The sequence below is a fragment of the Tupaia chinensis genome, unplaced genomic scaffold (assembly GCF_000334495.1).
Source record: "Tupaia chinensis unplaced genomic scaffold, TupChi_1.0 Scaffold000532_1, whole genome shotgun sequence".
NCBI classification, from domain to species: domain Eukaryota; kingdom Metazoa; phylum Chordata; class Mammalia; order Scandentia; family Tupaiidae; genus Tupaia; species Tupaia belangeri.
Genome location: NW_006160045.1, coordinates 5,571,776 through 5,584,418, shown reverse-complemented (window position 1 = coordinate 5,584,418; position 12,643 = coordinate 5,571,776). Strand labels below are relative to the sequence as shown.

At 39.8% G+C, this 12,643-nt stretch overlaps 1 protein-coding gene and 1 pseudogene across 1 annotated transcript in view; one reads left to right on the top strand and one right to left on the bottom strand.

Annotated features, from left to right (window-relative positions):
• SMYD3 (SET and MYND domain containing 3) overlaps nt 1–12,643 on the top strand; it is an 822,936-nt gene that overhangs the window by 783,644 nt on the left and 26,649 nt on the right. The window lies entirely within an intron of this gene.
• LOC102473191 (ferritin light chain pseudogene) lies at nt 5,923–6,447 on the bottom strand (annotated as a pseudogene).

Sequence of the window (12,643 nt, the reverse complement as noted above, 5' to 3'; positions counted from 1 at the left end):
TTGCCAAGATAACTGGTTGTTTTTTTGTTTTTTTTTTTAAGACAAAACTTCCAGCAAATTGAAATAAATATAATAATGGTATACCTACATCCTAAAAAGACTCTGGAGAAAATACTAAGGACAAGGGGACCTCCATGGTATGACATCGGCCACCAGAAAATGGGACTAGGGAAATGAATGTGAAAGTCTTGCTAGGTTAGCCTTTTGAACACCTGGAAGGGAGCATGTAAAAGACGCATTAGATGGAGCCAGCAGTGGTGAGGTGGTTAAGACACTGGTCTCCCACATGGCTGACTACAGGTTGAATCTCAGACCTGATGACTTTTGCTCTCTCTCTCTTTCTCTCTGTCTCTCTCTGCCTCTCTAGTAAACACATATGCCCTGTAGCAAATTTAAAAATAATAATGATGATAAATAAATTAAAAAGATAATTCTTAAAAAATACATTAGAAAATTGTGTGTGCAAGTAGAAACCTCCATGTGAATAATGAAAACTTACAGTTTGAGTGAAAGATCTTACAGGGTCTCTGGGTCTATAACGTAATTCCTGGATACAGGAAAAATGCTTTATTAGAGGGTTTGAAAGTGTTTTAAATGAAAACATTGTTCATTTTTTTGGCCTTTACCATTGTGATACTTTATATTTTTCAAAGATGCCCATAACGGTGCCTCCCATCTCACATATCTCTGTAATGTGTCATTATCATTTCTCCATCAAGAAGTAGCATCTAACTTCCCTCCCCTTAAACCTGGGTTTCCCTGCATGAGTTACTGACAACCATTAGAAAGTAGCAGAGAGTTAGTGTGACTTCCAAGGCTAGGGTCCCTTACAGCTATTGCCTGGGTCCCTTGCAACATTTGGCTCTCTTGAAGCTTATTCTTGGGGTACCCCCTCTCAGAATCTAGCTACCATATTTTGAGAAGCTATATGGAGATGCCACTTAAGCATTCTGGTTGGCGGTCTCTGCTTGAGGCCAGTTTTCAGCCACCCTAGCTCAGGTGACAGACAGGAAAGTGAAGAAGTCATCTTGGAATTAGATCTTTCAGCTTATTCCAGTTTCCAATGAGTTGGAAACATCTCTAGCCTTTCAGGTCATCCCAGCTGAGGCCTCAGAAATTACAGAGCTGGAAGAGATATCCTTGCTGTACCTTCAATGAATTTCTCACCAAAAAAATAGATAAGCATAAAAAAGTAGTTGTTAATGGAACCAGCAGTTGGTGTAATGGCTATGTCACTGGACTCCCATGTACTTGACCATGGTTTGAGTCCCGGACCCAGTGGCTTTAATTCATGCCGGGCACGTGTGTGAGCCTGTGCAAGATCCTGAGAGGGGAATGAAGGAGAAGGGATTGCAGTGTGGCCATCCCCCTGGAGGGGTGATTTTTTGCTTTCTGTCTTCCTGGCACACACACATGCCCTATAGCAAAAACTTCTCAAAAAAAAAAAAAAAGTGGTTGTTATTTTATGCCACTACATTTTGATGTGGTTTCTTACTGATAGTAGGTAACCGGAACATCTATTTGCCATCCATAATGCTTTTATACCCCTTCCTGCAGTATTTCTACACCATCTTTCCTATGGTGCAGTGGAAACATGAGAATGAAGGGGAAATATGATAAATGATCATGCTAACATGTTCAGAATTAGCAAGAGAACTAGAGCTTGCTACTTCTGGTCTTGGTTATTATACTGCTATAGAAACACTTGAAATCAGATGATGTGAATCCTCTAATTTAGTTCCTTTTCAAAATATGTTAGCTGTTCCATGTTGTTTTGCAATAGATGGAGCTAGCAGGTGGTATGGTGGTTAAGGCATTGGACTTGTTTTATCTTCCCATACAAATTTTAAAATAATCTCATCTATATCTACAAAACTTGCTGGACTTTTGATAAGAATTATTTAACCTACAGATTAATTTAAGGAGAGCTTACCATCTTACTATATTAAGTCTGCAAATATATGAACATGATGCATGCATACACTTATTTAGATATTTATTTTTTAGATTTATACCTAAGTAGCTATAGATTTATACTTAAGTCATATTAAGTGATATTGTGTCTTTAATTTTGGTTTTCACGTGTTTCTTGCTAGTATATAGATACATGATTAATTTTGTGTGTTGAATTTATATCCAGTAACATTTTATAAATTCCTTGGAATTTAATACATGGACAGTCATGTCACCTATACATAAGACCTGTTTATTTCTTCCTTTCTAACCTATATCTTATTATTTCCTTTTCTTGACTTACTGTACTAGCTGGCACTTTGAATAAGACTAGTGACAGCAGATATCTTTGCCTTTTCCTCAATTTCACTTAGAAAATATTAGCGTTGCCCAGTGGACATATTTGTCCTTGGCCCATTGCTCTTGAATTCCCTCATTGTATCTATATCTGGACTCTAGGTCGATGTGCTCATTCTATAGCCAGTTCTCATAGTCCAGTGTATTTTCTTTTACTCAGAGCTTTTGGACTAAAATGACATCTCCTATCTTGCTTCTTTGGTACATAAAACAGATAAAGTATATTGGGAACTAAACACCGTGGAATGTACTTCTGCCAAGATTCATCATCATCTCTCTCTTTCTCTCTAAAGTTTATTAATGTATTTCTTCTATGAGGGAGAAAGAAACACAGAAAAACTGACCACTCAACAGGGTCCTCATGTCATTATCTGCCCCCAGCCTCAGTCAGCCCAGCTCACATGAATGCATGCATGTGTCTAGCATGCTCAGGGAGATCTCAGGGCATGAACCCAGGACTCTGCCCATGTGGGTCCAGCTGTGTTATCACTGTACCACTCCCTCACCCAAGAGTCTTCCTATCTCTGCCTGCTCCTATCACATTCCTTCTGGCCCCTGTTTAGATTAATATTCATTGAAGTGCCTCACTTGCCACTTCATCCCCTCCCCACCCTGTTGTTTTTTAGGAATTACAGTGTGTACATGAAATAAGAATCTGGACTGGCTGAGGAGAACAAGGGTCCAAGATGACTGGCTTTGGCCGCTGCAGAAACCAGCCCCACACAGTGCACAAACAGTTGCATAGATTCCTGCTTAGCCCAGTCTTTTATTTCTTGATTTTATTTATTTATATTTTTGAAAGATTTTTGTTATAGGGCACATGTGCTCGCTGGAGAGACAGAAAACAAGAAATCACCCTCCCATCCCACCAGGAGGGATGGCCACACTGCAATCCCTTCTCCTCCATTCTCCTCTCAGAATTTTAGGCACACATGTACATGTGCCCAGCATGAGTTTTAAGCTGCCAGGTCCAGAACTCAAACTGCATTGACTATGTGGGAGTGCAGCAACATAAGCATTACACCATCTACTGGTCCCCAGACTTGCATTTCTGATCCACGATTCAGATAGTGGAAAGAGTTCTTTCTAGCACTTTCAAGCAAGCACTTACCCACCATAGTATTTTATTATACATTGTACTCTACAAAGGTAGATAGTCTCTTCCTGGGCTGTGGTATTAACCCTTGTTTTAAGTTGTAATTTTTTTTTTTAATTTAAAAATATACATTTAGGGACCAGCAGTTAGCGTAATGGCTATGTCGCTGGATTCCCACGTAGTTGACCGCGGTTCGCGTCCTGGACCCAGTGTCTTAAAACTCACGCTGGGTGCGTGTGCGTGCGTGCCCAAGATCCTGAGAGGAGAATGGAGAAGAAGGGATTGCAGCGTGGCCATCCCCTTTGGGAGGTGGTTTCTCACTTTCTGTCTCTCTGTCTCTCTCTGTCTGGCGAGCGCACGCACCATATAGCGAAAAAAACTCTCCAAAAAAAAAAAAGATACATTTAAATCTGCTTTTATGTATTTATAGGTATTTCAGTAATAAATTGAGATGGTGTATGAGTAATAACATGCCATTTAACTATGAGTACCCTAGATGCCAACTGATTATGTTCTGGGCAGTCGTACTCCCTGTTTGCCGAAGGAGCGAAGAGGCATTGACTATACTTGCAGGAAAGAAGGCATCCCAGTACCATCAAATTAAACCTAAGTGCTTTTGTTTCTCCTATCCTGTCAAGTGTTTGACTCACTTCTCCTTTGACAGTGGCAAAATAAGCAGGTTCCCGAAGAAGAACCCTTCTTTCATGAGCTTTCACTCTCTGGTCATCTCTTTCTTCTTTCCTCTAAAAAATTGCTGCTTCAGCAGTATTTATGACTTTCTATAATGTCTGCGTTACCAAAAACTCAAAATCCTGCAAGTTGATAAGCATGAAAAAAGATTAGTCATGGCTGCAGAGGCTTTTCTAGGAAAAAGATCAAACAAACTAAAGTAATTTAACCTCTGAGTAGGGGTTTGATTATATAATTAGACATACAAAGTACATACACATTTCTGTAATCTAGAAGGAGTGATATATATATTTGGGTTTGGAAGGAAAGATAGAGAACTAGCCTACTGTGCCTAACTGGCCTTTAGATAGCGTAGAAGGAGGTTCCATTCCCAGAGAGCTCTACATATGAGGTATTGAATGGTTCTTTGGGTTTTGTTTTGTTTTTTTAATAGACACTTCAGAATTGGGGGGAACCATTAGAAAGCACTTCAGCCCTCATGATTATGGCAGTTGAGAAGTCCCACAGCAGGGTGTCTGTAAGCTGGAGATTCTGAGATTCTGGTAAAGTGACCTGGTCCAAGTCCTAAGGCCTGGATACTGGGAAGCCTATGATGTAACTCACAGTCAGAGGCTGAAAACCTAAAAACTCAAGAGGCTGCTGCTGTGAATCTTGAAGTGGAGTCTGAAACCAGACAAAGTTCTGATATCCGAAGTCAAGGGACCCATTGGTCTTCTGTATACTGGCTCTTTTTATTTGTATTGCATATGTGCTCCCCAGAGAGAGACAACCACCCCCACTCCATGGGGCATGGTCATGCCACAATCCTTTTTCCTCCATTTCTCCATCCTGTCAGGATCTTGAGAACGTACGCGTATGCAACCACCATTTTTTTCAAGCTGACAGGGCCAGAATTTGAACCATCGTAGGCTATATAGAATCTGGTTCTCAAGGCACAGTGCTTAAGCACTGTGTTACAGGGGTGACCTTTCTGTATTTATTTTCTCTGGGCTCTTTGTTGATTGGATCATGCCCACGCATTATTGAGGGTAGATTTTCCATATCTAGCCTTCTTGGACTCCTCTCTTAATTCCTTCTGGAAATACCACCACGGACATACCCAGAGTAATGTTTTTTCTAGGTATTCTTGAGTCCAATCAAGTTGACACCCAAAGATATCACAATAATAATACCTATCTCAGGGGCCAGCAGATGGTCTAGCATTTACATCACTAGACTCCCACATGGCCAACCACAATTTGAGTCCTGGGGCCAGCAGATAACATACTGGTTCCATCACTGGACTCTGACATGGCCAGCCATAGTTCGAGTCCTGGATCCAGTGGTTGAAAATCACGCCAGAATGTGTGCATGCATGCCCAAAATCCCAGGAGGAGAAGGGCCATCCCCTTCTCATGTGGCATGGCCATCCCCCTGGGGGGTGATTTCTCACTTTCCTTCTCACTGTCTCCATCTCTCTCTTTCTATGGAGAGCACACACACACTATGGTGAAACCCTCTTAAAAAAAGTAACCTTACCTATCTCATAAGGTTATTTAATTTTTTAACAGCTGTATTAAAGTATAATTTATATACCATAAAATTCAATCATTTTAAGTGTATAGTTCTTTGAGTTTTAGACATTTTCTATAGTTGTTCAGAAACACCACAGTATATTTTTAGAATCTTTTTTTTTTTCCCTGCAAAAAGCTTTTTTTCCATTTGGTCCAAGGCATAACAAAGCTCCAGGGTGGTTAGAAATCTGCCAAGTGGCTGGAGGGAGAGGCTTGGAAGCTGTTACCAGGAGATGCAGGGAGGGACTCCAGGCTGCTGGGTTTTGGAGGCCCCTACTTGAGTTTCGGGGTGAGACTTCCAAAGAGATACTCAACCCACCCAGCCTGGGGGTCCCCCAGCCTACGGTGGTTAGTCAAGTGGTCACCCATCTTCTTAATGACTTTCACCTCCTCATCTAGGAAGTGGGTCTCCTGGAAGTCACAGAGATGGGGGTCCATGTGGGTAAAACTCAGAGCATAAAGATCCAAAAAGGTCTGGTTCAGAGTCTTCTCCAGGGCCAGGGCGCCTTCCAGGACGTCCAGGGTTTTATCTCACTCATCCTGAGATGGCTTCTGCACTTCTTGAAAAAGAGCACAGCCACCGTGCTGGTTTTGCATCTTTAAGAGATGCTCCGCACCCTTGCGTCCCCTGGCCAACTGGCAGAAGAAACAGCCCACGCCCTCCAGAGCCATATCATCACGGTGGAAATAGAAGCCCAGTGAGAAGTAGGTGTAAGAGGCCCGCAGTTGTAGATTGACCATATGGTTCACAGTGGCCTCCACCTCGGTAGAATAGTTCTGATGAATCTGGAAGTTCATGGTTGGTCCATAACAAGGAGCTAACCACAGAATGGTGTCAGCTGGTCCCAGAGGCAGGATATGGCCTAGAAGATGGTCTCAGAGATGAAGACTAGAGAAGAGACTAGAAGGTGTTCGGAAGCTGGGAAGAAGAGTCCCCCGGATCTGTTCCGTCCAAACACTGTTGAAGCAAGAGACAGACCCCCAGGACCTCTTGGTGCACTACCCATTTTTAGAATCTTACTAGCACCTCCAAAGGTTTCCTTATGCTTGTTTGCATCAAGTCCTACTCCCACATCCACCTCCAGGAAACCAGATATCTACTTACTATTGGGTCGTCGAAAAAGTCATGACACATTTTTGCATAGAAAAACAAAAAATACATTATGACTTTTCTGACAACCCAATATCTATTATATAGTTTTATTTCTCAAAATTATATATAAGTGAAATTATACAATATGTATTCATATTTGGTTGTTTTCTTTTGCTTAGCATGGTGGTTCTGGAACTCACTCATATTGTAGCATGTATGAACATATATACATATATATATATATTTTTACATTTATTTATCTTTTTATTTGTTGTGATTTTCAGGCCACCAGGTCCAGGACTTGAACCACAGTTGGCCGTGTGAGAGTCCAGTGCCTTAATCACCATGCCACCTGTCAACCCATGAACGTATTTTTTAATTCCTCATATCTAGCTAGATTCTTAATAGTGAAATTCAGGACCATAATGTTTAACCTTTGTAAAAATTAAACTGTAACTCACATACCATGAGATTCCCTCTTTAAAGTTTAAGTCTGTGGTATTTAGGATATTCACAAACTTGTGCAATCATCACCAATGCCTTTTCAGAACATTTCATCACCTATGAAGAAACCTGCTATCTATAAGTAATTATTCCCAAATGCCCATGCCCACATCCCATGGAAACCACTCATCTAGTTTCTGTCTCTATGGATTTGTCTGTTCTGGACATGTCATATAGTATATATATTTCATATATAAACACAGTCATACAATGTGTGGCCTTTTGAGTCTGACTTCTTTCACTTTCCATAGTTTTTTCAAGGTTCGTTCATGTGGTAGCATATATAAGCACTTCATTCCTATTCATGGCTGAATAGGTATTATATGATTATATCATACTTTGCTTTTTAATTTAGAATTGATGAGCATATGATTTTTTCCACTTTTAGCTATTATGAATAGTGCTACTATGAACATTGTATACAAATTTATGCATATACTTGTGTTTTCATGGAAATATACCTAGGAGTACAATTGCTGGGTCATATGTCTTTAGCTTTTTTTTTTTTTTTTTTAAGAGAGATTTTTGCTATAGGGTGTGTGTGCTTGCTGGAAAGACAGAAAGCAAGAAATCACCCTCCAGGTGAGGTTGGCCATGCCACAATCCCTTCTCCTCTTCCGTTCTCCTCTCAAGATCTTGGGCACGCACTCACATGTGCCCAGCATGAGTTTTAAGCCACCAGACCCAGGATTTGAACCATGGTTGACTACATGGGAGTCCAGCAATATAACCGTTATGCCATCTGCTGGTCCCTGACTTTAACCTTTTGAGGAACTGATGACTGTTTTCCAAAGTGTCTTCTCTGTTTTATATTCCTACCAGCAGTGTATGAGGACTCTGATTTCTCCAAATCCTCACCAACATCTGTTCTTATTTTTTTTTTATTACAATAATTCCAGTAGGTATAAAGTATTATCTGACTGTAGTTTTGATTTGCATTTCCCTGGTACCTAATGATGTTGAACATTTTTTCATGTGGTTGTTGACATTTATATGTCATCTTGGAGCATGTATCTATTCAAACATTTTGATCATTTCAGTTGGGTCATTTGTCTATTGTTTAACTTGTTAAGGAATTGTCAGAATGTTTTCCAAAGTGCTTGTAACATTTTTACATTCCTGTTAACACTGTGTTAAAGTTCCAGTTATTCCATGTCCTCCCCAGCACAGAATTGTGTTGTCATCCCTTGGAATTTAGCCATTAGAGTGGATAGGTAGTGGTACTATTTTAAAACATTTTCCTTATATCTAGTAGATGTTGATCTTTTTATGTACTTATATGGCATTCATACGTTTTCTTTGTAGAATTGTATGTTCAAGTTTCTTTCTCATTTTTCTTCCTTTTTTTTTTTTTTTGTCTTCGTCACTGGAAAAAAGTGTGAAAGTGTGAAATCACCTTAGAGGGAATGGCCACACCACAATCCCTTCTCCTCTACTCTCCTCTCAGGATTTTGGGCACGCATGCACACACATGCGGCATGAGTTTTAAACTACCAGGTTCAGGACCCGGACAGTAGTCAACTACCTAGGAGTACACCGACATAACCATTATGCTGTCTGCTGGTTCCTCTCCAATGCTTTCTAAAATTTTTATAAGTTTACATTTTTATTAATCTATTCTGAGAACCAGCCAGTGTCAAGTTGGTTAAGGTGTTAGATTCCACATGGCTGGTTCTGCGGTTTCAGTCCTGGACCCAGTGGCTTGAAAAACACGCTAGGAGCATGTGCTTGCATGCCCAAACTCCTGAGAGGAGAATGGAGAAGGGATTGCAGTGTAGCCATCCTCCACCCCGGGAGGGGGTGACTTTTCACTTCCCCTCTCTTTCTCACTCTTGGTCTCTCTCTGGTGAGCCCATTCACATTATAGCAATAATAGTAATAATCTATTTTGAGTTTGTGGCTTCACAAATGGACCTAGGTAAAAGGTGCTCAGGTTAAGGTTTATTTTTTTTCCATGACTAGACTAGACATTTTTCAAAAGAATATACAAATGGCTAATAAACATATGAAAAGGTGCTGAACATCATTAGCCACCAGTGAATTTTAATTTAAAACCACAGTGAGTTACCACTTTACACCTATTAAGATGGCTAAAATTTAAAAAATAGGTCAGGGACTGGCAGGTGGCATGATGGTTAAAGACACTGGACTCCCACGTGGCTTACAACAGTTCAGGTCCTGGACCTGACAGCTTTTTTCACTTTCCCTTTTTCTGTCTCTTTGCAAATTAAAAAGAATAAATAAATAAATAAATAAATAAATATTAAATAAAAAATAATTATTAAAAAATAAAAAGACCTGCTGTGGAGGCATGGTGGACCATGATACTGAGCCGTGTTTGGCAAGTCCTGGTTTTGCATCGCAAGGTCTCCTCTGCCTACTGGGCATGAGTGTATGTGCCCATGATCTGGGCCACCTCGAGACTAGGAAGCAAGATTATGGTGTGAGGACTCTGTTGGGAATGCTTTTCTCTGTGTGTCTCTCCTTCTTCTCTCTCTAATTCTTTATCTGTCTTCCTCTCTCATGGAAGAAATAAGTAAAAATAAAGTTTAAAAAAGAGAGAAATAATAGACATTGTTGAATATGGTTGAAAATACAATCCTTACTCCATTGAACTGTCCTGTCCTTTCACATTATCAATACCAGAGCTAGCTGCATAAGGTTTTTTGATGGGCTGGATGGTGGTGCAGTGATAAAGCAAGTTGTTCTGCAATACAGTCTCACATGGGGAGGTTCCAGATCAAGTCTGGAGATCTCCCCGAATCTATGAGGCATTCATATGCCCATGAGCTAGGTCTAGCTGCAGGCCAGGGATGGATTGCATTGTCAGGACCCTGCCAGGGATGCTGCTTCTCAGTCTGTCTCTGCCTCTCTAATTCATAGAATAAATCAACTTCAAAAAAAGCCAACAAAATTTTAAGACTGTTTTGAGAATAAATTAAGCCAAAACAAATCCTTAGAACAATTCTTGAAATGTACCAAGGGCTAAAACTTTATTAACTGCTATTATTATAATTTTGATTATTTTTATTAGTGACAAAGACTATTGGACAGCCACACTTCCAAGACATAGTCTTAACTGTCCGTTCTATTTTTTTTTTTGTAAAAGATCCTATTGCTAGCCTCTTTTTCTGAAAACTTGTTTACTGTAGATCATGTGTCATTACCTTTTTCTGTAAAGAACCCAATAGTAAATATTGAAAGCTTTGTAAGCCATACAGTCACCTACTCAGTTCTGCTATTGCAGTGTGAAAGCACTATAGAGAACATGAAAACGAAGGGTTATGGCTATATCTTAGTCAAAGTATTTTTTTAGCGCACACATCCTATAGCAAAAACCTCGGGGGGGGGGTGGGGTAGGGGGGGAGAAAAGCATGCTGTGAGTAGAATTTGGCCTGTGAGCCATCATTTACCAACCCCTGCCATGGACTCATGTTTTCATGATTCTATGTCTAAGTAGTGCCAGCTATCCTGCCCTGACAGACTATGTTCTTTTTTGAAAGTCACCAAATAAGAGAATATTTCTGCTTTCCAACACAATGCAGTACCTCCTAACACCTGTGTTCTAGTAGCTCATTCTAATATTTCAAGGTCTATAGGCTCTTGAGTATTTGCCATCTGTAGTGATTGATTTCAATGAAAGAACCAGTCACACTGAACTATATGTCAACAACGCATGTTTAGTGTTGTTAAATACCATTATAGACATAAACACATATAATTTGGTAAGCTTGTTGATACCAATATTTTGTATTGTATTTAAAAACTAAATCATATAGCTTTTTGTTCATTTTTCACTTTTTTTTTCAAGAGAGATTTTTTGCTATAGGGCACATGCACTCATTGGAGAAACAGAGAGAGACAGAGAGACAGAAAGCAAGATATCACTCCCCAAGGAGGATGGCCACGCTACAATCCCTTCTCATCCATTCTCTCGAGATTCTGGGCATGCACACACATGAACCTGGTGTGAGTTTTAAGTTTGAGTTCAGAACTCAAACCACGGTCAACCATGTGGAAGTCCAGTGACATAAACATGACACCATCTGCTGGCTCTCATCTTTTCTTTCCAAATGAGAGAAAGGTGTACAGTTTTTTAAATCAGTGTTTCTTAGGACCAGCAGATGGCACAATGATTACATCGCTGGACCCCCACGTAGTCAGATGTTCAAGTCCCAGACCTAGGGGCTTAAAACTCATTTAGGGCATGTGTGCATGCGTGGCTGCTCACGATCCTGAGAGGAGAATGAAAGAGATTGTAGTGTGGCCATCCCCACTCACTTTCTGTCTCTCTAGCTTTCTGTCTTTCCGAGGAGTGCACATGTCCTATAGCTCTAGAAAAAGAAATATAATACACTGTAAAGATATATATGACTCAATATAATATAAACAAGATTATGATAATAATAAATAAAATTTAAAAAGAAACAAAAAAAGAAAAGAAAAATTCTCCATTTAACAAAAAAACAGATCAGTGTTTCTCTTTAACACCCAATCTCTGAGATCATTAAATCTCTAGATTATCTATTAACATAACAGTTCTTTACACACTGGCTTTGTACCCAGAAATTAAACAGAATAGTAAATGTTTTAATAATTATTTAATTTTATTTATTCATTCATTTATTCTAATTTGACTAGAAAGGGACACAGAGAGAAAGAGAGAGAGAGGGAAAGTGAGAACGCAAGCCACCAGGTCCATGGTTGACCATGTGGGAGTGCCCAGCACCCTAACCACCATGCCACCTGCTGGTCCCCAGTAATTTATTTATTTATTTATTTATTTATTTATTTATTTATTTATTTATTTATTTATTATGCTTTGCTATAGGGCACGTGCATTCATTGGACAGAGACAGAGAGAAACAATGAGAGGGAAAGTGACAAAGGGGATGCCCATGCTTCAATCCCTTCTCCTTTCTCCTCCTGAGATTTTGGGCATGCATGCACATGCACCCAGTGTGAGTTTTAAACCACCAGGTTCTAGACTCAAACTGTGGTCAACCATGTGGGAGTACAATACCCTAACCTCTATAGCACCTGCAGGTCCTTAAATTGGCTTTTAAGGCTTTATTATTAAATATATCACATACTGTGAAGGGTATGTAAGTCATGGGTGAACTGTCTAAAGAATTATAAAGTATAACTTTCTTTCATGTACCTGTTTTATGATCTTCATGACTATTGTAGGACCTTAGAACACTTTTAAATTTTATATATTTCCCTCCGACATATATACTATGGTTGTGTCTTTTCATTTTCTTTTTCTTTTTTTTTTTTTTTTTGGAGAGGTTTTTGCTATAGCGCGCGTGCACTCGCCAGAAAGACAGAGAGAGACAGAGAGACAGAAAGTGAGAAATCACCCCCCAGGGGGGATGGTCACGCCGCAATCCCTTC